Genomic DNA, 26,632 nt, shown 5'->3' with positions numbered 1-26,632 from the left:
TGGCCCGCGATCGGGGCCCACTGATCGGCGGGCCGGCCTCGCCAGCCCTGGCCCTATTTTATGACGCGGCCGGCCCCTGAGCCCCTGCGCCATGTTGCGTCGGGGCCAGCGCGTTGAGGAAGTCCCCCGCGCATGCGCGGGTTGGCGCGGCGCCCAGTTGTCACTGGGAAGGGAGGCTGGAGTGGCGTGAACCACTCCACGGCGTGCTGGCCCCCTGTGGGGGCCAGAATCGGTAGTGCACATGCCCGTTTCGCACCATTGTGAAACGCGACGGTGTTTTGGTTCTGACAGGGTCACCTAGTTTGTGACCTCATTACAGCCTTGGTTCAAACATGGACAAAAGAGCCAAACTCAAGAAGTGAGGTGAGAGTTACTGCCCTTGACATCAAGGCAGCATTTCACGGAGTATGGCACCAAGGAGCCCTAGCTAAACTGGAGTCAATGGAAATCCGGGGGGGGGCAGGGGAGCTCTCCGCTGATTGGAGTCATACCTGGCACAAAGAAGGTGGGTGTGATGGTTGGAGGTCAATCATCTCATCTCCAGCACACGACTGCAGGAGTTCCTCAGGGTTATGCCCTAGGCCCAACCATCCTCAGCTGCTTCATCGATCATAGTTTCTCCATCATATGGTCTGAAGTGGAGATGTTCATTGATGGTTGCAGTGGTCAGCACCGTTCGCGACTCCTCAGATACCGAAGTAGTCTGTGGCCATTTGCAGCAAGATAACATTCAGGCTTGGGTTGAATAAGTAGCAAGTAACATTTGTGCCACACAAATGCCAGACAATGAGGCCGGGATTCTCCGACCCCACGCCGGGTCGGAGATCCCCGGGGGGGGGGGACATGAGAATCACGGCACGCCGGCTCGCCGGTTCTCTGGCACCGATTTTTGGGCGCCCGCGGGATCGCCGCCGCGCCGGTCGGGGACCATTGAAAGCCCCCCCCCCCCCCGCCGATTCTCTGGGCCTCGACAGGCCGAGTGCCCGCTGAGTTCGGCCAAGTCCCGCCGGCATGGGTTACATATGGTCCCACCCGCGGGACCTCGGAGTTCTGTCAGCGGGGGCCGTCCTGGTTGGGGGGGGGATCCAACCCCGGGAGGCCTCCATGGTGGCCTGGCCAGCGATTGGCGCCTTCCGATCTGCGGGCGGGCTGATTCCGTGGGGGTCTATGTTCCTCCGCGCCGGACCCCTGTAGAGCTCTGCCATATTGCTGGGGGGCTGGCGCGGAGACGGGCACCCACGTGCATGCACGAACTCGCGCCCGCCGTGGCGGGCTGGCTTTCGGGCGCCGTAGCTGCGGAGACCACTCCGGCGCCGTTCTAGCCCCCTGGGAAGGAATGGATAGCTGCCAGGTGAGGCCCATTGATGCCGGATTGGCTCGTGCCACCTTTCACGTCGGTGAAAGAACTTGGCTGCAGGATTGGAGAATCCCGGCCTGAGCCTCTCCAACAAGAGATAACCCAACTATCTCTCTTTGACATTCAATGGCATTAACATCACTGAATCCCCCACTATCATCAACCTGGGGGTTACTATTGAATGACACTGTACTGGACTAGCCATATAAATACTAAAACTACTCTCAAGAAGCTCAACACCATCCAGGACACAGCAGCCCGCTTGATTGGCACCCCATCCATCACCTTCAACATTCACTCACGCCAACACCAATGCACAGTGACAGCCTTGAGTACCATCTACAAGGTACACTACAACAACTCACCAAGGTTCCTTTGACCGTCCAAATCTGAGACCTCTGCCTCCTAAATTGACAAGTGCAGCAGATATATGGAAACACCACGACCAACAAATCCCTCTCCAAGTCACTCACAATCCTGACTTGGAGAGCATGCCCCTTCAGGGATGGGTAAATGATTTGGTGAAAGAGAATCAAACAAGGAAAGGACATTTATTGGAAGCCAGTTTCCCTGGGGCCATTTACATGAAAATTAATCAGCTAAAAAAAAATTGTCATCCATTTGCATGGATTAATTAAATTGTATCTGCCACTTTTTGTTTATTATTTTGTTAAAAATTTGTATTGCCTTTCGCCATCTTATTTTGAACTATGAATGTAACTTTTTAAAAAAAAATACTGCATAAGTAGCGAAGTAATATTTTTTTATCCTAATTTGGTTAGAAACTAGGCAACAGAGGGGCTGAAAAATTCTGAATCTTTTGAAGTAAAAACAGACAAAACCACATGATTACTAATGACATTTCAGATATCTGCTTTAGTGGACGAACATAGTGTCTGATTTTGACATGATGCTGAATCATGGCATCGAATGATTTACTGAAACATGTAGCCACTGAGTAATTCAGCCTCTGCCATCATACAGCCACGAGCACCTGAAAATGAAACCAATTTCTCACATCCGGAAGGAAAAAAAAGAAAGACTTGCATTTCTATAGCACCCTTCATGATATTAGTATTTCCCACTAAATAGCCAATGAAGCACTTTTCAAGTGTATTCCCTATTGTATTGCCGGAGACATGACTATGTTGATGAGCTGCTTTCGCTTTACCCGGCTCCAATTTTCTTACTCCGTTCAACCTGCAGTGGTCTACTTAAAAGAAACACAGGTCCACATCAGGCCCCAAAACAATGCAGCGTAGCCATTGGTGTCAGTGTATCTGGTGGGTAATTCCCCCCTCCCCCACAACTTTAGTTTTAAAATGAAAAATGTAAAGAAATATGTCGTAAACGTTTATGTCATGGGAGTGAAAATGGCTGTGTATAGTTTTTATAGTAGATCGTAGGCTGCATTGGATAAGGTGCCACATTAAAAGTTACCACATAAGAAGAGCTCATGGTGTTGGGAGTAATATACCAGAAAGAAGAAAAAAGTTCGGATCAGTTTTCTTATTTCCCCATTTTACTGTCTTTAAGTTCTGGGATGTTAGCATGAATGGAGGATTGGCTAACTAACAGGAAATAGAGAGTCAGGATCATTAGGTCATTTGCAGGTTAGCAAACTGTATCTGATGGAATGCCACAGGGTTCGCTGCCACTGGTATCAGGCAGAACTTCCATCATGCAGGGTGCATGACTGGTAAAACTGTGCAGGCTGCTTGTCACCTCGGGAGAGAGTGGGCGGTTGGGCAATGGTTCCTTGATCAAAGGCAGCCAGTCAGTACCTGATCCAGGCCCTAGACATCGGGAAGGGGGTGGACAGCTGAGAGCCGACCCCTGCCCATGCTTCTAACCCCTGTGCCCCGCGAACCCATCCTCCCAAATTACTTACCTCTAGCCTCGGTCCTTCACGGCCCTGGTACTCCAAGGTGTCCTTCTGTCTCCTCACTGGCCTCTGATTGGCTGGCAGCTCTCACTGGGCAACACTTGATTCTAGGGGAGGGCCACTGCCGAATAGGCTTGTGGTTCTTCAGTTGGCGGGTGAGCCTCTGATTGCCTCATCAAGATTCCACCCAAAGTGTCTGCAAAGGAATATAGATGGGTTGAGTGAGTGGGCAAAAAATTGGCAGATGGAGTATAATGTGGGAAATGTGAAATTGGTGGGAAGAATAGAGAAACAGAATATTATTTAAGTGGAGCGAGACTGCAGGATGCTGTGGTACAGAGAGACCTGGGTGACCTGGTACATAAATCACTAAAGGTAAGATTGCAGGCATAGCTAGTAATTAGGAAGGCAAATGGAATGCTCACTTTTATTGCAAGGAGGATGGAGTATAAAAGTTCTAATTTCTCATGTTCCATAGAATCCCTACAGTGCAAAAGGAGACCATTCAGCCCATCAAGTCTGCACAGACCCTCTGAAAGAGCACATTACTTAGGCTCACTCCCCTGCCCTATCCCTGTAATCCCAATTAGCTGCACATCTTTCGATACTAAATATGGTGATATGCTTGAAAGCAATATCATAGATGGCTGGTGGTGCGACCTCCAACCAGACACGTGGTACAGGCACACCATGCGGGCTCAAGACAGTAGTCATGTGACTAGGCACTCCAATATGAATGAGGGTACATCAAGCCATCAACAGATGGTTGCAAGGCGTGCAAGTGAACAGTCGTACTAGGTGTAGTTCCAGAGGAGTACAAAGAAACTCCATGATAACTTGTCATTATCTTACCACGTGGGGTTCAATAAAGACCCTGTTTTGGACAAGTCAAGTCGTTTGGTAGATTCCTCGGCAGACATCGAGCACCAAACACAACACTAAAGGGCAATTTAGCATGGCCAATCCACCTAACCTGTGCATCTTCAGACTGTGGGAGAAAACCGGAGCAGCCGGAAGAAACCTGTGCAGACTCCAGGCAGACAGTCACCAAAGGCCAGATCGAATCCGGGCCCCTGGCGCTGTGAGGCAGCGGCATGCTGCCCATGTTCTAATGTATTTCCTTCTTCTACGGAGCGCATATCCGATGTGAATATGCCAGAAAAGCAGTCAGTCCCTCAGCAAGATGGTCTGCATATGTCAGTGATATATAAAATGGTCATTTTAGCTTTGTGTTGAATGCTGGCTGTGTTTGACCTTCTCGTCAACTGAGGACTGAAAGTTAAAAGTTTTTTTTCTGGTTTTATTAAAAAATACCAGGCGGGAGCCTTTCAAAGGGATTTTTCCCAGTATCTTTCTAACGGGATCTTTTGATATTATATCCAGATTTTGGAAGAGCCACCACAGCCCTCAATCCATATAATTTCCAAAGAGCGATATGGTTCTATCTGCAAAATGGTATTTGTTTTATCGGCTTGGTATTTCCTCAGCCATTATCAGAAGATCAGTGTCCTAGGAATTTAAACAAATAAATACGCCATCGGGTCCCGCAGGTCACTGTGGGACTGGGTAGGGCTGTAGTAGGCCGGAGGTTGTCTATAATCTGAGTTTATTCCACAGGGATAGGAACTGACTGCTCTATTCTACCTTCTTAGGGCATAAAGAATGTTGCACATGTGCAGGAAATTCATTCACATTTTTAATACTTTTCCTTCAAAATACATTTCTAATGGGTATTTTTGAAATAACCTCTGACCTTTAGTTGCAATTATATTTTATGGGGAGTGGAAATAACTGATCAAATGCATTTACTTAGGTTTAAACGTTATACTAATTTCAATGTAAAACTGCCCACCATAGAAGTATGGTTTCTGTAACTGGCTGGCACTATGACACTGCTTTAACTCAGTGAGACTTTATGGGTTTTTAATTGAGGTTGTACCTTTCTGCCAAGGCTTAAATGTTCCTGGTTTGTACTGCTTACACTTAATAAGCGACTGCTAAATAATTGAAAAACAGTAATGATATGAACATGGCTGAGCCAATTCACAAGGGACACATAGCACAGAAAGAAAATGAAGTAAATCACAGAATTGTTACAGAGCAGAAGGAGGTCATTCAGCTCATCTTGTCTGCACCAGCTCTCCAAATGAGCATTTGACATTGTGCCATTCTCCTGCCTTCTCACTGTAACCCTGCAGATTGTCTCTTTACAAATAATCATCTAATTGGCCTCAATTGGACCTGCCTCCACCACACTCACAAGCAATGCATTCCAAACACTCACCACTCGCTGTGTTTAAAACGTTTTTTTTATCTCAAATTACTTTTGCTTCTTGCGCCAATTACTTTAGATCTCGGTCTCAATCTTTTCACGAGTGGGAACAGTTTCTCCCCATCTACTCTGTCCAGACCCCTCATGATTTTGAATGCCTCTATCAAATCTCCTCTTAGCCTTCTTTTCTCAAAGGAAAACAGCCCTAACTTCTTCAACCTATCTTCATAATTGAAGTTCTTTGTTCCTGGACTCGTTCCCGGAACCCTCTTCTGCACTTTTTCCATTGCCTTCGTATACTTCTTAAAATGCAGGCATCCAGAACTGCATGCAGTACTCCAGCTGAGGTCCAACATAGTGCCTTATACAAATTGAACTTTTTTTTCTTTATTCTTTCACGGGATGTGGGCGTCGCAGGCAAGGGCAGCATTTGTTGTCCATCCCTAATTGCCCTCAAACTGAGTGGCATTTTAACCACATTGCTGTGGTTCTGGAATCACATATCGGTCAGACCGGGTAAAAGCTGCAGATTTCCTTCCCTTAAGGACATTAGTGAACCAGCTGGGTTTTTACAACTGACAATGGTTTCATGGTCATCATTACACATTTAATTCCAGATTTTTTTTGAATTCAAATTTCACCATCTGCCATGGCAGGATTCAAACCTGGGTCCCCATAGCATTACCCTGGGTGTCTGGACGACTAGCCCCGTGGCAATACCACAACATCATTGCCTCTTAACCTCCTTGCTCCTGTACCCTCTGCCCCTATCAATAAAACCTAGGACACAGTATGCTTTATTAATTGCTCTCTCCATCTGTCTTGCCACCTTCAATGACTTATGCATTTATACACCCCTGCTCCTGCACTCCCTTCAGAGTAATGCCCATTACTGTACACTGTTCAATGTTCCTCCAACCAAAATGTATCTCCTCATATTTCTCCACAATGAACACTTAATATGCCTATCCCACCAACTTGTCTATGTCCTTTTGAAGTTCTACACTGTTCTTTCTCTTCATAGTTTCCAATGCTTCCAAGCTTTGTATAATTTGCAAATTTTGAAATTGTTCTCTGTACACCAAGGCTTAGATCATTATCAGGAAAAGCAAAGCTCCCTACACCAATCCCTGGTGAACTCCAAACCTTTGTCCAACCCAAAAACATCCATTGGCCATCACTATCTGTTTCCTGTCACTTAGCCAATCTTGTATCCACATTGCTACTATTCCTTTTGTTTCATGAGATATAACTTTTCTCACAAGTCTGTTGTGTGACACTTTGTCAAATGCTTTTCAAAATCCATGGACACCACGGGCGAAATTCTCCCCCAACGGCGCGATGTCCACCGACTGGCGCCAAAAACGGCGCCAATCAGATGGGCATCGCGCCGCCCCAAAGTGCGGAATGCTCCGCATCTTTGGAGGCCGAGCCCCAACATTGAGGGGCTGGGCCGGCGCCGGAGGGATTTCCGCCCCACCAGCTGGCGGAAATGGCGTTTGGTGCCCCGCCAGCTGGCGCGGAAATGCGGTGCATGCGCGGGAGCGTCAGCGGCCGCCGACAGTTTCCCGCGCATGCGCAGTGGGGAGAGTCTCTTCCGCCTCCGCCATGGTGGAGACCATGGCGGAGGCGGAAGGGAAAGAGTGCCCCCACGGCACAGGCCCGCCCGCGGATCGGTGGGCCCCGATCGCGGGCCAGGCCACCGTGGGGGCACCCCCTGGGGTCAGATCGCCCTGCGCCCCCACCAGGACCCCGGAGCCCGCCCACGCCGCCTGGTCCCGCCGGTAAATACCAGCTTTGATTTACGCCGGCGGGACAGGCAATTTCTGGGTGGGACTTCGGCCCATCCAGGCCGGAGAATTGAGCGGGGGGTCCCGCCAACCGGCGCGGCCCGATTCCCGCCCCCGCCCAATCTCCGTTACCGGAGACTTCGGCGGGGGCGGGATTCACGGCGGCCAACGGCCATTCTCCGACCCGGCGGGGGGTCGGAGAATGACGCCCCACATTACTAACATTACCCTCATCAACCCTCTCTGTTACCCCTTCAAAAAACTCTAGCAAGTTTATTAGACATGATTTCCCCTTGAGAAATCTATGCCTACTCTCCTGGATGAACTTGTAATTGTCCATGTGAATATTAATTCTGTCCTGAATAATAGCTTCTAGAAGTTTCCTCACCACTAAAGAGATCCTAACTGACCTGTAGTCGTTGGGTATATTCTTTCACCTTATTTGGAACAATGACATTTGTAATCGCCCATTCCTCTGGCACCATCCGTGAGTCTAAAGGAGACTGAAGATTTATGACCAGTGCCTCTGCAATTTCTACTCTCACTTCCCTCGGTATCCTTGAATGAATCTCATCTTGTCCTAATGTCTTGTCAACTTGAAGCACAGACAACCTATTCAATACCTCCTCCTTATCAATTTTAAACCTTTCTACTGACAGAATTTCTTCCTCTTTCGCCTTGGCCTTGGTAGAATTTTCTTCCTCAGTAAGGGGTGGCACAGTTGCACAGTAGCAATGCTGCCTCACAGCTCCAAAGACCCGGGCTCAATTTCGACCTTGGGTGACTGTGCAGGGTTTGTACATGCTCTCAGTGTCTGCATGGGCTGCCTCTCAGCACTCCAGTTTCCTCCCACAATCCAAAGATGTGCAGGTTAAGTGAATTGGCCAATCTAAATTGCCCCTAAGTGTCCAAAAAAAAAGGTTAGGTGGGGCTAGGCGATAGGGTGGGGGTGGGGGCCTGGATGTGGTGCTCCTTTGGAGGCTCAATGGGCCAATTGGCCTCCTTCTGCACTGCAGGGATTCTATGGTTCTATGATTCAATGATTCATAGAAATATGATTCTGAGGAGCGATGCAAAGTATTAATTTAATAATACCTCAGCCATGCCCCCTGCTACCATGTGTAAATCTCCATTTTGGTCCCAAATTGGCCCTTGTTCTCCTTTTACCACTTTTTTACTATTTATATGCCTATCGGAGATTTTGTCCTACCTTTCCCTTTTCAGGGAATATACCTTGATTGCGCCCAAACTATCTCTTCTTTGAACATATTCCTTGTTCAGTTACCTGCCAACTTATTTGACCCAGATCCATTCTTACCCCATTGAAGTTGGCTTTCTCCAGATAATTATTCGTGCTCTGCGTTAATACATGAATATGTGAATAGCACCTTGAAATTATATTTCATCCAATTTTACCGGCCAAATAAATATAAAACTAAAGTAAAACATTTGCTTGGATTGAATGTATACGTGAACCCGGAGAAGATTAAATTCTATTGCTTTATTATAAGGAAGCAAATTACCACCTTGAATGCTTCACACCTTTGTACAGGAAAAATTACGCTAAAGAGAAATGTATAGAAGGAAATAATTTTCTTTATAGATTTCAGCACTTTAATAGAATGTAAAATATGGTGTTCTGATCGATATTTATTTAATTTCATTTCTAGCTAATATTGAATGGTTACTGACAGAAGGGGTCCATTCGGTCCATTGTGTCCATGTCGGCTGTCTGTACGAACTACTCAACTGCTTTCTCCACATTGCTCTGAGAATTCCTTTGTTTAAGATAATGATCCAATTGCCTTTAGAAAGCCGCAATTGAATCTGCCTCCACCACATTCTCAGGTAGTGCATTGCAGATTCTCACCATTAGCTGTGTAAAAATGGGCATATTGTTATGACCCATCAATCACAAGCCCATTCATCACCTCATCCTTCTCAACTGAAATGGTATTTGATGGACCAAGATCATCCACCCTCCACACTGGGACATACGCTTTCTTTCCTCAGTTTGGTTCAAGAACTTTCGCTCTTTGCCTATTCATTAGCCTGGAATTCTGCTGCTGCATTCTGTTTTGACGTCAAGTTTTGGGTCTGCTGGAAAGTTCAATTGAGACAGAATCATCCATTTCCAGCTGCTTTTAATTCTTTGCTGTTAGTCTGAGGCTCCAGTATCTTTTCAATTTCGTAAGTTGGAGCTTTTGACTTCTTAGGCACCCCTTGACTCAAACCATTGTCCTCTTACATCAGATTCAAAGACAAGTATATGCTTTTCAAAGTTCACTGATCTGGGTGATATATCCTCATCTTTACCCACGTCAGTGGATCTTGTGTAAATGTCTGGAGGCACTCCACGATCTCCAGCTAGATCGTTCCTCAAGATAGGATTAATATTATTAATAGGCAATTAGCCTAACACACCAGCTGACTAAAGTACTGTTTAAATTCACTCTGCACAGTGGAACAGGTGAACTATTTTCATCATTACCGATATACTCTTACTTAGTGAACTCTTTGGAGAGAAATTTGTCTTTTCCTAACATCAACCTTTGAGTTGACCCCATATCAGGGGCTGGTTTAGCACACTGGGTTAAATCGCTGGCTTTTAAAGCAGACTAAGGCAGGCCAGCAGCACGGTTCAATTCCCGTACCAGCCTCCCCGAACAGGCACTGGAATGTGGCGACTAGGGGCTTTTCACAGTAACTTAATTGAAGCCTACTCGTGACAATAAGCGATTTTCATTTTTCATTTCCTGAAGAACAACAATCTTTTTGGCACCATTATCAGACAAAAATGGAGTCACTTCACCCTCGGATATAAAACTCCCATCTTTTATGTTCTAATTTACACCCACTGTTAATACATCAGGTGGCATTGGTTTGTCACAAGCTTCACTCACCAGTTATGTGAAGAAACACTAGAAACATCCATAAAAGCTACCAGCCTAACTTTCAACTTCCAGCAGTCAACTTTCACATTATCCGATTTATGGCAAAAGCAACATGTTAGTCTCCTTGAATCATATTTATCTCCCCCTGTCTCTGAGTAGCACCTGTCTTTTCATTCCTGCCACCCCGCCCCTCATGGTAATTAGCGTTCTGTTCATTACCAAGCAGTTTATCTCTCCAGCTTCTGTGTGGGCTTGCAAACATAGTTTTGCTTCTACCCCTCTGTTGGTGGGCTGGTTCATAAACATGAATGAAATGAAAATCGCTTATTGTCACAAGTAGGCTTCAAATGAAGTTACTGTGAAAAGCCCCTAGTCGCCACATTCCGGCGCCTGTTCGGGGAGGCTGTTACGGGAATCGAACTGTGCTGCTGGCCTGCCTTGGTCTGCTTTCAAAGCCAGCGATTTAGCATCAGCTAAAACTACAGCTTCCCTTATTTTGGAAACTTTACAATCTTCCAGGTGCGACTTGATTCCGAAAGGAATCTTCCAGTAATAACACTTCCCTATAATTTTCAAAATTTTAGTCAAGCTTCACCACCCTTTACCATTGATCAAACATTCTTTTTCTGTAGCAAATTCCATAAAAATATGATTCCGTCTCTTCCTCAGATTTCTAAATCTTTGCCGATAAGCTCTGAGACAAACTCATATATATGTTAAACAGAAAATTCATACCCAGGGCGGTTTGCTGTCGGGCACATTTCAGAACAGATCATGTTAACCCCCTTCATTTTACCTTAAATTAAAGACACAGTTTGAAAACACAATTATCTTAAAAACTTCATCATGGCACCTGTAAACAGATAAGAAATTTTATGCTATATTGGTGGTGAGATGACTTGTATTATTATTGTGTTTTTTGTACTCCTTTTACCTCAGATACTTATATTGTTATATCCCTTCATTGTTTTAGACAATCTCAACTAACACCTTTCAGAAATTCTAAATGGAGTGTTTTCTCTTCAAAGGCTCCAAAATCAAAGATTTAAAAATAAACAGTCTGATTACACAGAAATTGGAGGTAGATATAATTCAAAATGCTGCTAATCAGATACATATCTGGACAAATTACAGAGCATGTTTGTACTTTAATTGAGTGACTTGGCTCCTCTCTCTACCGAACTGCTGAACAATGGAAGCAGCAACTTTGAAGTTAAATTAGAACATGGGCCAGAACGTTGGGGTGGAGTCGAGTTCTGTGTAGTGGGACTGGGAAACACGGAAGGATGAACCACGGATTTAACTGTCACACTGCTTAAAATTGTTTTCTGTGGGATTCCCAACCACGGGCAGACTTATCGATAGGCTGGAGGCCCACCTTGTGGGAACTTTCACAAGACCCAAAACAAGTGCAGGTAGGGGGTATTGTGGGATGCGGGGAAATGGGGCTATGGAACATGGGGGAAGTCAAGTTTGTGTGGGGGTGTCAAATGGAGGTAGCGGGTATGTTCTATTGACGTTCCGATGGTCTGTGAGGCCTAGGGGTTGGGAATCATAGAATTTACAGTGCAGAAGGTGGCCAATCGGCCCATTGAGTCTGCACCGGCCCTTGGAATGAGCCTACCTAAGACCACACCTCCACCCTATCCATACACCTCCGCCCTGTCCCCGTAACCCCACTGAACCTATTTTTAAAATTTTTGGACTCTAAGGGCAATTTAACATAGCCAATCCACCTAACCTGGATTTGGACTGTGGGAGGAAACCGGAGCAGCCGGAGGAAACACACGCAGATATGGAGAGGACGTGCAGATTCCGCACAGATCGTGACCCAAGCCGGGAATCGAACCTGGGACCCTGGAGCTGTGAAACAACTGTGTAACCACTGTGCTACCATGCTGCCCCTATGTTCAATGGTGGTCTGGGAAGGTGGAGTTCCTTATAGCTTGGTTGGTGTTTGGGTCTGATCCTGGGCCAATGGATCCTGAATGAGGATCCGATGGGGGTCAAGGGTCCAATAGATGTCCAAAGTGGCAGATGTTAATGGCGACAGGGGAGCAGACAGATCATTGAGGGGAAGGAGGAAGTGGTGGTTGGCATTCCTGGGTATCTTACTGTGCCTGAAGGAAGCACTTGAGCTCCTCCTGGTCCAAAAGCATGTGGAGATAAAGCACTCACCTTTTGGATTCAACTCTTCTCAGCTCCTTTAAACTGCCAGCCACCTGTGGTTAAAGATAGAATGGCTGATCAAATGAAGTCACACAGCATCATTATGATATTTAAATGACCACCCTGCTTTCCTGCCAGCAGATTGGTTGCCCGCCCCTATTTCGTTCGATCTGAAAGTGGGTGGGTTGAAAGTGGGTTTGGTTACTGTTTTTGGTGACATTTTGTTTTTCATTTTAATCTTTGATTTGAAGCTAACCCACCATTTTCTTTGGCGAGTTAAGATGGAGTTGGATTTCGACTCATTAGGTGGACTTTTCCATTCTGCACCCTGTGTGGGTATGAAAAATGGTGCTTTTCCGCCTGTTTGGAATGATGGGATTTTGCGCCATATCGTATGCTTGTGAGCTAATTAAATATGCACACTCGTGAAACATGCAGGATCACTGGTCAGTGGCCTCAGATTGACCATGATCTCACCGCTATTCAGCGGATTTCAGCGGCACCTCCCTGGACTGCTGTGATGTCCTCTATCTCTGCTCTGGCCCAAGGTCCACCAACCTCACCACTCTGGCTTGGGAGGCGGTAGTAACGATGGTCAGTGCCAACTTGACATACAAACAGTCCGCCACCCAATGCAGGAAGAAAATGAATGATCTTATCTGTTCTGCCAAGGTGAATCCAGCATTTCATTATGCTCAACTCACGGACTCACCAGCCTATCACACATTCACGTTGATCTCACACACTGCCAACTCAAAGGATAGCACCACAAATCCAGAGATCAGCACATTGACCTTCTTAAAAAAACAACTTGGGGACGAAGATTGGGAGTTTCTGTAACACGAACAGAAATCTTGGCAGCACCGTCAGTTTTACTGTCTTCGCCTGCCCTGCCAGTGACGGCGGCAGCACATCCCACCTCTTGAAATACATTTTCATCTGCTACTGCAGCCGAGCCAGGTTCAGCTTCTGCAGCTGCACCCAGCCCTGCTCCACCTGGATACCCAAGTATCTAAAGCTCGCCCCACCACCCTAAATGGCAACCCTGACCTTCCTGTCCTCTAGTCTCAATTGGGAACACCTCGCTCTTCCCCATATTCAACTTGTATCCCGAGAACTGGCCAAATTCCTCCAACATTCCCATAATGCCTCTGATACTGCCCAACGGGTCTTAAATATACAGCAACAGGTCATCCGCATCCAGTGAGACCCTGTGCTCGCTGCCTCCCCCCCCACCCCCCCCTCCCGCTCTATCCCTCTCCAGCCCCACGATGCTCTAAGCGCCATTGTCAGCGGTTCTATCGTTAAGGCAAAAAGCAATGGGGAGAGGGGGCACCCCTCCCTCATCCCACGATGCAGCCCAAAGTACCCCGAACTCACTCAGTCGTTCAGCACACTCATGACTGACGCCTTATACAACAATCGGACCCAATCCATAAACCCCTGCCCAAACCCGAACTGCTCCAGCACCTCCAGTAGATACTCCGACTCCACCCAATCAAACATCTCTCCGCGTCCATCGCCACCACTATCTCCTTCTCCTGCCCCTCCCACGGCATCGTGATTACATTAAGCAGCTTCCTCATGTTCACCAACAACTGCCTACCCTTCACAAAACCCGTTTAATCTTCACTATTACCCACGGGGCACAGTCCTCTCAATCCGTGAGACCAACACCTTCGCCAACAGCTTGGCGTCCACGTTCAGTAATGACATCGGGCAGTACAACCCACACTGCTCCTGATCCTTATCCTTCTTCAAAATCAGGGAGATGGAAACCTGCAACAGTGTAGGGGGGGCGTTCCCTCCTCTCCCTTGCTTCATTATACACCCTGACCAACAGTGGCCCCAGGTCCGTCCCAAACCTTTTATAGAACTTCACCGGGAACCCGTCCAGCCAGGGGGCCTCCCCTGTCTGCATCGCACTCACACTCTCCATCACATCCCTTGTCCCAATTCCCCAGTCCCCGAGCCAGCCCGGGAAACTCCAGCCCGCCCAGAAACCACCGAAGCCCCCCCCCCTGTCCAGGAGCGCCAACGCGTACAGCCTTCTATAAAATGCCTCAAACACCCCATTCACCCCCTCCGTGTCCTTCACCACCCTGCCCATATCGTCCCTAACTCTGCCAATCTCCCTCACCATCTCCTGCTTTCTAAACTGATGGGTCAACATCCTGCTGGCCTTCTCCCCATACTCATACACTGCCACTCTGTCCCTCCGTAACTGCCCCACTGCCTTCCCCGTACACACCAGTCCAAACTCCATCTGGAGTCTCTGCCTCTCCTTCAACAACCCTGCCTCTGGGGCCTCCGAATATCTCCTATCCATCCTCAAAATCTCATCCACCAGTCTTGTCGTCTCTACCCACTACGCCTTCTCCCTGTGCGGCCGAATTGAAATGAACTCCCCCCTAACCACCGCCTGGAGCGCCTCCCATCGCTTGCTGATCGTGACCTCCCATGTATCATCTAGCTCTGCGTAGCACCGAATGGCAGCCCGCACCCTCCTCATCCACAAACAATCCCACATCCAGCCTCCACTGCGGGGGCCACGCACAGATCCACCCAGTGTGGCACGTGGTCAGAAACTGATCGCTTCCCAACTGCACCACCAATCCCACCCTTGTCAGCAATCCTCCACCCCCTTCCCCACCACCACCCTCAAACAAAGAACCAATCCCCCCCACCCTCCCCCCAGCCCTCACACCTGCCCGCTAGCAACCTCCTCCTTACTCCAGCCCAGCTATCATGGTGGCCCCCATCCTTCTTCCCTCCAGCTCCCCTCGATTTCCCCCCCCCCCCCCCCCCCCCCCCCCCCCCCCCCACCCAACCATACATCCTTGTAGAGGATCAAAAGGCACACTCACCGTTGCTGTTCCCCCAAAAACCCACCATCAAAAACTTTAAAAAGCACACAAAACTCCTCCAAGGTTCAATGTCCTCAACACTCCTCCCAGTCTATTGTCCCTCATAAATTCCGTCACCCCCTCTGGCATGTCAAAATAATGCTTTCGCAAGTGGGCCAGGTATCATACTCCAAACCTCACCCCCTTTTTAAAGAGGGCAGCCTTAACCCATTAAAACCGTCCCTGCTCTTTGCCTGTTCTGCTCCCAGGTCTTGGTACATCCGCAACTCATTCCCCTCCCAGGTACATTTCCTGGTCTGTCTCACCCATCGAAGGATCTTCTCCTTGCCCAGAAAGTGGTGCAAGCGCACCACCATCACCCTCGGCAGCTCGCCCGCCTGCGGCCTCCTTATCAGTATCTTCTGCGTTCAGTCGAACTCCAGAGACCGGTCAAAGGCTCCCCCCCCCCCCCCCATCAATTTCCCCAGCATCTGTGCCACATACACACCGGCCTCCGCACATTCAATGCCTTCAGGCATCCCAACAATCCTGAGGTTTTGCCTCCTGGACTGATTCTCCAAATCCTCAACCTCTTCTGTGCCCCCAGCTTCACTTCCATCTCAGCCACCAACGAGGCCAACTGCTCCTCATGCACCCCCCATCGGCCCCTCCACTTTCTGGATCACCAGGCCCTGGGACGCCAGCCCCAGTTTTAAATGGTTCCACTGTCCAAAGACGTGCAGGTTAGGTGGATTGGCCATGATAAATTGCCCTTAGAGACCAAAAAGGTTAGGAGGGGTTATTGGGTTATGGGGATAGGGTGGAAGTGAGGGATTAATTGGGTTGGTGCAGACCCGATGGGCCGAATAGCCTCCTTCTGCACTGTAGGTTCTATGTTCTATGACTGTCAAGGGAATATCAGTAAGGGATGTCAGCTACACTGCTCAGATTGAAATGAATGATGGAGACGTCTGCCTGTGTTCGGTCCGCGATGATTGCATCGGCATGCCAATACACCGAGGTCAACACTGGCAGGATGACAGCTGCCAATTAGACCTGGGTCCAGGATATCCAGGGGCCTGCCCACCATGGGCAGCAGCAAAAAAACCCAGCCATTGTGTGCTGCAACTGACGGATTCAGTACCAACTAGACAGAAATATTTTACTTCTGTCATACCATACAGACTTTTGGTAAGGTTTTGTGCCACTCAGTCAGTAGTGTGGACTAGAGCATCTACTTTCCATTAGATTCATCCAGTATTTCATGTAGAGTATGGCTCCTCCAGCCCCCCACTTGGGGAATCTGATTCACCTGAGATGACCCTGGGGGCGCGATTCTCAGGCCTCGTTGCTGTCATAATATACACACAGCTGTATGATGGTGCACAGACAGGCAGTGATTGACACACACGATGACCAGGATGAACACACAGAATACAGCAGCCAATCACCAGACAGGACACGACCACTATAAAGCCAGAGGGCACTAGTTTTCCCGCTCTCTTGGGATCCAGCCTCTGAGACAGTCAGAGCCCGTGAGCAACAACTAGAACATACACCATGTGGTAGTAAGATAGTCTGGTCAGGTTAGCCTCAGGTCTCCAGTCAAGTCAGCATAGTGTCAACCCACTGTTAAAGTATGTATGATAGTTAAGAGTTCAATAAAATCGAGTTGCATTTCTTCGAGTGTTGAAAGCCTGTGTCTCTCACTGCTGCAGTAAACGCAGTCCCCGGCATACCAACGCATCAGTTGCCCTCTCGCTCCAGCGAAATTAGGCCAGTGAATAGTGGGAGAGGCCGAAAACAAGAAACGCGCCTGGCACCAAAGAGTTTACAATGCAACCGGCCCGCTCCCATAGGCGAAAACAGGTCTCTTGAGAAACCAATTGTCGCCAAGAGAGAATAACCCGGGTGGGAGGGTTCTTTGAATATGCTGCCCGTTTTCCCAAGGCAGTGGGAGGTGCAGACTGAGTCAATGGATGGGAGGCGGTTCCGCGTAATGGACTGGACTGTGTTCATGACTCTCTGTAGTTTCCTATGCTCTTGGGCCGAGCAGTTGCCATACCAGACTGTGATGCAACCAGACAGGATGCTTTCTATGGTGCATCTCTAAAAGTTGGTAAGAGTCAATTTAGACATGCGGAATTTCCTTAGTTTCCTGAGGAAATATAGGTGCTGTTGTGCTTTCTTGGTTGTAGCGTCAACGTGGGTGGAGCAGGACAGATTGTTGGTGATGTGCACACCTAGGAATTTGAAGCCTCATCACCATTGAGTCAGACAGGGGTTTGTACGATACTTTGCTTCCTGAAGTCAATGACCAACTCCTTAGTTTTGCTGACGTTGAGGGAGAGATTGTTTTTTTTTTTTCAAATTTACAGTACCCAATTATTTTTTCCAATTAAGGGGCAATTTAGCGTGGCCAATCCACCTACCCTGCACATCTTTGGGTTGTGGGGGTGAAACCCACGCAGACATGGGGAGAATGTGCAAACTTCACATGAACAGTGACCCAGGGCCGGGATTGAACTCGAGCCCTCAGTGCCGTAGGCAGCAGTGCTAACCACTGCGCCACCGTGCTGCCCGAGGGAAAGATTGTTGTTATTACACCACTCCACTAGATTCTCTATCTCCCTTCTCTACTCTGACTCATCATTGTTTGAGGTCCGACCTCAGCAAACTTGTAGATGGAGTTGGAGCCAAATTTTGTCACGCAGTCGTGTGTGTATAGGGAGTATTTGTAGACGGGATTTACATCGCAACGTCTGGCGGGATTGAGTTGGATCTCTCGAGGTGGTGCGAGCTGGGTAGATCGCGGGGGCGAGGTCTCCGGCTTTTTCTGGCCATGCTGCGCCGTGCGAGATGCTTTTCCAGCGCAGCATGGCCATTGGATGGTGCCCTCTGTCACTTATCAGGAGAATCACGGCTAATGTTTTTCTCCACATTCGGAACTTACTCTTGTCCCGGTTACCTAATCCCATTCCCTGTAATATTCCTTGTTTCAAGGAAAAACCCAATTTCCTTTCTAAAATAATTCAGTTCTGGTTCCATATTCTAATCACCGTCTGTGTAAAATAATTTATTTCTAAGCTTCCCTTTAATTATTTTTCTGTATATCCGAGAGCTTTGCCCTCTTGTTACTTCTGTTACTTTCCCCCGTAAAGATAATAAAGCTTAAAGAAAGAGAAGGAATGTTGTCACAATCTCTGAACTGGAGATGGCTGGAGCCAGGATTTACTGAACAATAAACTTGCAGCTTTACTACAAAGTGACTATAGAGATTAGAAAGTGTTTGGTACAGTGCTGCACAACAGACTTGTGAGCAAAATTATAGTTCTTAGAATCAAAGGGATAGCCGCAACATGGTTCTGAAATTGGCTGAGTGGCAGGAAACAGAGAGTAGTGATTAATGGGTGATTATCAGGCTGGAAGAAGGTTTGGGGTCAGTGACGGGACCATTCTTTTCCTTACATATATTAATGACCTCGACCTTGGTGTACAGAGCACAATTGGGGCTGTTTAGCACACTGGGCTAAATCGCTGGCTTTGAAAGCAGACCAAGGCTGGCCAGCAGCACGGTTCAATTCCCGTAACAGCCTCCCCGAACAGGTGCCGGAATGTGGCGACTAGGGGCTTTTCACAGTAACTTCATTTAAGCCTACTTGTGACAATAAGCGATTTTCATTTCATTTTTTTTCAATTTCAATGTTTACGGACGATACAAAATGGGGATAAATTTCAATGCAGAGAAATGTGAAGTGAATCATTTTGGTGAAAAAAGAACATTGAGAGACATTCACCCAAACGATTTTGAAGTCCGGTTTCGGGCCCTTTTGGCGGGGTGTTTCTCAGCAGTTACAGTGCCACGATTGACACTGCGATTCATCGGCACTTAGCTGTTTTTTGGGCCTTGTGGAGTTTCATCCCGTTGAGGCCACACTTAGGAAGATTTCCAGCACTGGGGGGGGGGATGAGCTTACCAGCAGCACCAGCTCCTCACAAATCGGGACGCCATTTTGAATGGCTGCCCCGATCGCTATGCCCCCCTTCGCCCCCTCAATCCTCCTTTCGTGAGCTTGGTCCCCCCTGGCCCCAACCCCTGGAAATGCCAAACTGGCACCTAGGCACCTTGGCACTGTCACCCGCTCACCCAGTGCCAGGTTGCCATCGCCAGGCTGGAATTACCAGGGCGTCAAGGGGAGTACCAGGGTACTACCCTGACCTGTCCCTGACCTCCTGGGAGCTCTATTGGCTTGCAAGGCTCCTGTTATTAAGGCTTCGCAGTTGCGACCATTGACTCCCAGGTGCCGGGAGAATATGGTGTTTGGATATTTAAATGAGCCTAATGGTCCATTTAAATATAATTATCTGCATCATGCCCAGCGAGGGCGTGATCAGGCGCCCCAGGACAGCTGGCTCGTGTGAGGTGTTGTGCCCGGTGCACCGGGTTGGTGCTCTCCCGGGATTCACCCGGCCACTACATATTCGCTGAATCACACCCAATTTAAAATAGAGAGTACGGTGCAGGTAAATACAGCCCCGAGGGGGGAAAGAGAATCATGCCGGGAAGTACCCTGACAATGCCATCCACTGTCCTCTAGATGTCCCCAGGCACTACCCTTTGCAATGCCCACTGGCCCACTGCAGAGGCAGTGTCAGGCGACACTGCCTGTGTGCCACAGGGGCATTGCTCGGGCACCGTCGGGGGAAGTGCCTGGGTACCAGCAGAGGCAGTGCCAAGGGGCGTTGCTGGGGAAACTGCCAGAATGGTTTTCGTTGGGGAGGTTCACATGGGGGTGGGGTGGGTCCCTGGACAGGGGTGGGCTCACTGGGAAGGGGTGGGCTCTCTGTGGGGTTGGTAGTGGGAGGTCCCTTGGGGGGGGGGGGGGGGTGCGTTCAGTCCGTGGGCGAGGTTCCTTTTTCCAGTTTTAATTTATTTAGATTGGGGGGTCTCGCTCTCTCGGGGGTTGAGGTTGCTGCCGAGGACCCGCCTCTTCACTTTTTTCTCCAAGTGTTTACACATAAGGTGGGAAAACCCAATGAAGCAGTTGGAGGGCAGCCCTCTGCTTTTCCTGCCAGAGACAACACTTTGGGAATAAAACCAGGAAAATTCCCACCTGGGCTTTATTAATAGGAATATAGAGTACCGGAGCAAAGAGCTCACAGGGAATTTGTATAAGTGTGTAGTTTGGCCTCAGCTTAAGTATTGCATCCGGTTCCGGGCACTGCACTTTAGGAAGGATTATGAAGGTATTGGAGGGAATACAGAAAATATTCAGCAGAATGGTTCCAGGATGAGGAACTTCGGTTGTGAAGATTGTTTGGAGAAGTTAGGACTGCTTTCCTTCGAGTGAAGAAGGCTGAGAGGAGATTTGATAGAGGTGTGAAAAAATCATGAGGGATCTGGACAGAGTAGTTACAGGGGAACTTCCCACTCGTGAGAGGATAGAGAATGAGGGGGGCACCGATTTTAAAAATAATTGGTCAAAGAAGCAATAGCGACACCAGGAAAACCTTTTACATGCAGCCCGTGGTCTGGATTACGCTGCCTGAGAGTGTGGTGGAGGTATGTTGGACTGAAGCATTCAAAAGGGAATTGGGCTGTTATTTGAAAAGAAAGATTATGCAGGGTTACGGGGAGAATGGAACTGGGCGAATTGTTCATTTGGAGAGCTGGTGCAGTCACGATGACCAAATGGCCTCCTTCTGCACCATAACATAATACAGTACAGTATTAGAGAATTATGCATACTAATTTTTTTTGAATATATTTTTATTCCGGACATTTTCCATTTTACAATATACACAACAATCACTCAACTTTATGCAATTTTTACAATAAACAAACAACCAACTAACCATCCCTTATGTCTCTCTTTTATGCAACTCCATCCTTATACCCTCCTATCTATCCTGCCATTTGCTGACTATTAACAATTCTTAAAGAAGATAAATAGCTTCCACCTCGAATTGAGCCCCTCCTTCGTCCCCCTAATGGTGTGACTTAATTTTCTTCAGATGCAAATTTTCTGACAGATCCCCTACCCAACCCGTCGTCCTCGGCAGTTCCAGTACCCGCCACCCACCCAGAATCCTCCTCCGGGCTATCAGGGTGGCAAAGGCCAAGACAACTGCAGCTCTGGTTCATCCGACACCCCAAATATCGCCACAACTGGGCACGGCACCACCTTTACTCCCAAAATCTCTGACTTATTCTCGAAAAATTACTCCCAGAACTTCTCTAATTTAGGGCAGGACCAAAACATGTGCGAGTGGTTCGCCGGCCCCCTTGAACATGCCCACATCTGTCCTCCACTTCGAGAAAGAACCCACTCGTGTGTCACTCTGTGCACTACTTTTAACTGGATCAGACTCAGTCTCACACACAAGGAGGCCCTTTGTAAGGCCTCACTCCACACCCATCCCCTCAAATGCACAACCCAACTCTTCCTCCCAATTTCTCTTGATCTCCTCCAGAGAAGCCCTCTCCACCAACTGCCCATAGATATCTGAAATCTTCCTCTCCCCTATCTCATCCAAAGACACTCCCTTATCCATCATTGAGGGGGGTGGCAACTGAGGAAATGTAGAAAGCTCCTTCTGAACAAAGTTCCTCACCTCTAAATACTTGAACCCATTTCCCCCGTGGAAGTAGAAACCTTTTCACCAGTTCCGCCAGCCCCGCAAACCTACCTTCCATTAGTAAATCCCGAAATCTTGCAATCCATGTCTGCTCCCAGACTCTGCATTACAAGTCCAATCCCACTGGGCTAAATCTGTGGGGCGGGATTCTCCAATCCTGGAGCGTTTTACGACGGCGTCATCTGGCCCCTCGGATCAGCGATACTGCGCCGCACAGGGGGCCAGCAGCGCACTGGAGCAATTCACGGAGCTCCAGTTGCCGATACAGGCGTCAGCACGGGCGGCGGGGTCTGCACCTGCGCGCCACGGCCGGCGCGAGTTTGCGCATGCGCGTGAGATGCCTTCTTCGCGCCGGCCCCCAGGCAACATGGCGGAGATAGAGGCCCGACGCAGAGGAACATAGGCCCCCCTGGGATAAGCCAATCGGTAGGCCCCAATCGCTGGCCTGGCCACTGGGGAGGCCCCTCCTGGAGTCGGATCCCCCCTCCCCCACACCAGGACGGCCCTCGCAGCATGAATGCCGAGGTCCCGCCGGGTAGGACCACACGCGAATGGCGGCGGCGGGACTCGGCCGAACTCGGCGGGCACTCGGCACGTCGCGTGCGGAGAATCGCTGGGGGGGGGGGGCGCGTTGAGCGGCCCCCGACCAGCACCGCACCAGCACCATTGGCGGACCGGCACTGGAGCGGCATCGCGTGATTCGCGACCCCCCCCCCCCCCCCCCCCGGCGATTCTCCGACCCGGTGTGGGGTCGGAGCATCCCACCCATTGTCCCCACATATTGCCGTCCTTAATGACATCAATTCCAACTTAAAGTGCTGCCTAAACTGGTTCCAAACTCTTAAGGAGGAAATCACCACCAGGCTCGTACCTGGCCGGTGAGAATGGAAGAGGAGCTGTCATCACTGCCCTCAAACATGTCCCTGTACAGGAAGATGCCCAGGTAGCATTGCCAGCTGGCCGGGGCACTGCCATAGTTCAAGGTTGGCACTGCCAAGGTGACATTTTTTGCGCGTGTGCGATTGGGCTGGGGTTGCCCACCGTGGGGGCTGTGGGGATCCTCCCATGTTGTGTTCAGGCTGGGGGGAGGTCAGGTTTTTTTTTTGTGGGACTCAAAGATCGGGACGCCATTTAAAAATATTGTCCCAATCTCTCGCTACAATGAGGAGTTCCGGTGAGCAGACCCCCAGTTGTAAAAAACAGGGCTGTGTTCCGCCTCGGCTGCGCCTTTCCCATTTGGGTTCCTTATTCAACGTGAATAGCGCCAGGAAACACGCGGCTAAATGCACTCACTAGGGGACTTTGGGGAAGGGGAAGTTCCATGAGGGGGCACATGCGGTCGGGGTCGGGCCCTAGGACCCCGTTTTCCACGACATAGCCGAGGATGGCTAGCCGGGTTGTGCGGAAAACACACTTCTCCTTGTTATATGTGAGGTTGAGGGATTGGGCGGCCTGGAGGAACCTCTGAACAAAGAACAAAGAACAAAGAAAAGTACAGCACAGGAACAGGCCCTTCGGCCCTCCAAGCCCGTGCCGACCATGCTACCCGACTAAACTACAATCTTCTACACTTCCTGGGTCCGTATCCCTCTATTCCCATCCTATTCATGTATTTGTCAAGATGCCCCTTAAATGTCACTATCGTCCCTGCTTCCACCACCGCCTCCGGTAGCAAGTTCCAGGCACCCACTACCAGGTTGGCGTCGTGGTCCTGCTGATCATACCTGCAGATGGTAACATTGTCCAAGTACGGGTATGTAGCCCGCAGCCTGTACTGGTCCACCATTTCACCATTCCGTCCATCGTTCTCTGGAAGACCGAGACCCCATTAGTGACGCTGAAAGGGACCCTGAGGAAGTGGAAGAGTCGGCCGGCTGCTTCAAATCAATGTAGTGGCGATCTTCCAGGCGGATCGGGAGCTGGTGGTAGGCAGACTTCAGATCTGCCGGGGAGAACACCCGGTACTGTGCGATCTGGTTGACCATCTCCGCTCTGCAGGGGAGGGGGTACGCATCCAGTTGCGTGAACCGGTTTATGGTCTGGCTGTAGTCCACAACCATCCGATTAGTTCCCCTCCTGGCAACCACCACTTGTGCTATCCAGGGGCTGTTGCTGGCCTGGATGACCACCTCCCTCAAGAGTCGCTGGACCTCCGACTTGATAAAAACCATGTCTTATACACTGTACCGCCTGCTTCTGGTGGTGAGGGGCTTACAGTCGGGGGTGAGGTTCGCAAAGAGCGAAGGAGGGGTGACCTTAAGGGTCGCGAGGCTACATACAGTGAGAGGGGGTAGGGGTCCGCCGAACTTTAGGGTCAGGCTTCGGTGACTGCATTGGAAGTCGAGTCCAAGCAGTAGAGGGGCGCAGAGGTGAGGGAGGACACACAGTTTAAAATGGACGTACTCAGCGCCCTGTATCGCGAGGTTCATGACACAGTACCCCTGGATCTGTACCGAATGGGATCCAGAGGCAAGGGAGATTGTCTGGGACGTGGGGTAGATGTGGAGGGAGCAGCGCCTTACCGTGTCAGGATGGACAAAGCTCTCTGTGCTCCCGGAGTAGAAAAGACAGGGGGTCTTGCGCCCATTGAACCGGACGGCCATCATCGAATTCTTCAGATGTTTTGGCCGTGACTGGTCGAGGGTGACTGTGCTGAGCTGCGGGTAGTCTGCGTGGTCGGAGGTATCAGGGTCACAAGATGGCGGTCTCCACGAGTCGCACGTGTCGGGCTGAGTTGAAGATGGCCGCCCCCATCGGTCGCACGTGTCGGTTGGTGTTGAAGATGGCGGCCAATATGGCCGCCCCCCCATGGGTCGCATGTGTGGGGCTGAGTTAAAGATTGCGCCCCCCCACGAGCTGCACGAGGCGGATGACGCGTCTGAAGGGGGCGGTACCGGCAGGCACGCAGCCACATTGTGGGATCTGTGGGCCTGTGTGTCCGTGGATTGGGCCTAGTAAGCTTTTGACTTCGGGGCTTTGGATCGGGCCAGACAGACTCTGGTAAAATGTCCCTTTTTGTCGCAGTCGCTGCGTGTCGCGGTGCGGGCTGGGCAACGCTGCCGTGGGTGTCGTCCCTGACCACAGAGGTAACAAGACGGTCCCCCGGGCTGAACGGGCAGCCGCGCGGCACAAGCCTGGGACGTAGTCGGGCCTGGTGAAGGCCGTGTCTGTGGTACCCACGAGGGGTTCGCTTTGTCTGCCGGGAACATGCTGAGGCTCTGGTAGGCCACCTCTAACGAGGTGGCTCGTTTTACCGTGTCCTGTAGATCAGTGGCCCCGTTTTCCAGCAGTCGCTGTCGGACATAGTTAGACCGGACCCCAGCCACGTAGGTGTCCCGGATCATCAGCTTCATGTGGTGATCGGCCTTCACATCCCTGTAGTTGCAGTTGCGGGCGAGTAGTGTCAGGTTCTCTAGATACTCGTCCAGCGATTCCCCGGCACGTTGACGGCGGGTAGTGAGGAGGTGCCGCGTGAACACTTTGTTCACGGGCTTCATGAACTGTCTCTTTAGAATCGCGACCGCCGCTTCGTACGTGACTGCGTCCTCAATCATACCCGAGATTCGGTGGCTCACCCAGGTGAGGAGGAGGAGGCGCAGTTTGGGGCATCGAAGGGAGGCCTTTCAGAGGAGTCGAGGTAGGCCTCAAAACAGCGGAGCCAGTGGGAGAAGATTTGCTTAGCTTCTGCTGCTCGTGCGTCGAGTTCCAGTTTATCTTTTTTAAAAAATAATTTTTATTAAAGGTTTTCATTAAATATCAATAACAAAATGAAAAAGGAACCCAACAGGGTTAAGTACAAAACACAGTCCAGAAAAACAACCCTCCATACCCCTGTCCCGCCCTGTACATAAATAATAAATTAACATTAACACCCTGACTTAATACAACAAGTATATACACCCCCTCAGACCCTCCAGTGTAAATAACAAAAACAAAAAATAATAAAGTGACCCCCCCCCCGAGTTGCTGCTGCCATTGACCAATGTCTACCGCTCTGCCAGGAAGTCTAAGAGCGGTTGCCACCGCCTGAAGATGCCTTGTACCGACCCTCTCAAGGCGAATTACACCCTCTCCAACTTAATAAACCCCGCCATATCGTTGATCCAGGATTCCACGCTTGGTGGCCTCACATCCTTCCACTGAAGAAGAATCCTTCGCCGGGCTACCAGGGACGCAAAGGCCAGAATTCCGGCCTCTTTCGCCTCCTACACTCCCGGCTCCTCTGCCACCCCAAATATTGCGAGCCCCCTGCCCGGCTTGACCCTGGATCCTACCACCCTCGACACCGTCCTCGCTACGTCCTTACAAAATTCCTCCACCGCTGGGCATGCCCAGAACATATGGGTGTGATTTGCTGGGCTCCCTGAGCACCTAACACACCTGTCCTCACCCCCAAATAACCGACTCATCCTTGTCCCGGTCATGTGTGCTCTGTGCAGCACCTTAAACTGTATGCGGCTGAGCCTCACGCACGATGAGGAAGAGTTCACCCTCCCCAGGGCATCTGCCTACGTGCCTTCCTCATTTTCCTCTCCCAACTCCTCCTCCCACTTACCTTTTACCTGCACCACCGAGGCCTCCTCCTCCTCCTGCATCACCTGGTAAGTTTCCGAGATCTTCCCCACTCCCACCCACCCCCCCGAGAGCACCCTGTCCTGTACTGTGTGTGGCCGTAGCCGCGGGAATTCCGCCACCTGCCGTCTGGCAAATGCCCTTACCTGTAAGTACCTGAAGGTGTTCCCTGGGGGGAGCCCGTACTTCTCCTCCAGCTCACCCAGGC

The 26,632-nt window shown here is 49.8% G+C and overlaps 1 protein-coding gene and 1 long non-coding RNA gene across 5 annotated transcripts in view; one reads left to right on the top strand and one right to left on the bottom strand.

Moving 5' to 3' along the window:
- Positions 1-12,420, bottom strand: part of LOC140384925 (uncharacterized) — a 74,902-nt gene extending 62,482 nt beyond the window's left edge. The window contains exons 1-2 of the long non-coding RNA XR_011933220.1: positions 12,377-12,420; positions 3,249-3,438 (exon numbers count right to left, since the gene is read on the bottom strand). This is a non-coding gene — a long non-coding RNA (uncharacterized lncRNA). The remainder of the gene's footprint in view (positions 1-3,248; positions 3,439-12,376) is intronic.
- The window catches only part of dennd2b (DENN domain containing 2B), a 570,638-nt gene that overhangs the window by 87,792 nt on the left and 456,214 nt on the right, over positions 1-26,632 (top strand). The window lies entirely within an intron of this gene.

The sequence above is a fragment of the Scyliorhinus torazame genome, chromosome 10 (assembly GCF_047496885.1).
Source record: "Scyliorhinus torazame isolate Kashiwa2021f chromosome 10, sScyTor2.1, whole genome shotgun sequence".
Classification (NCBI taxonomy): Eukaryota; Metazoa; Chordata; class Chondrichthyes; order Carcharhiniformes; family Scyliorhinidae; genus Scyliorhinus; species Scyliorhinus torazame.
The sequence above is the reverse complement of the archived record's forward strand: the minus strand, read 5'-3'. Positions and strand labels throughout refer to the sequence as shown.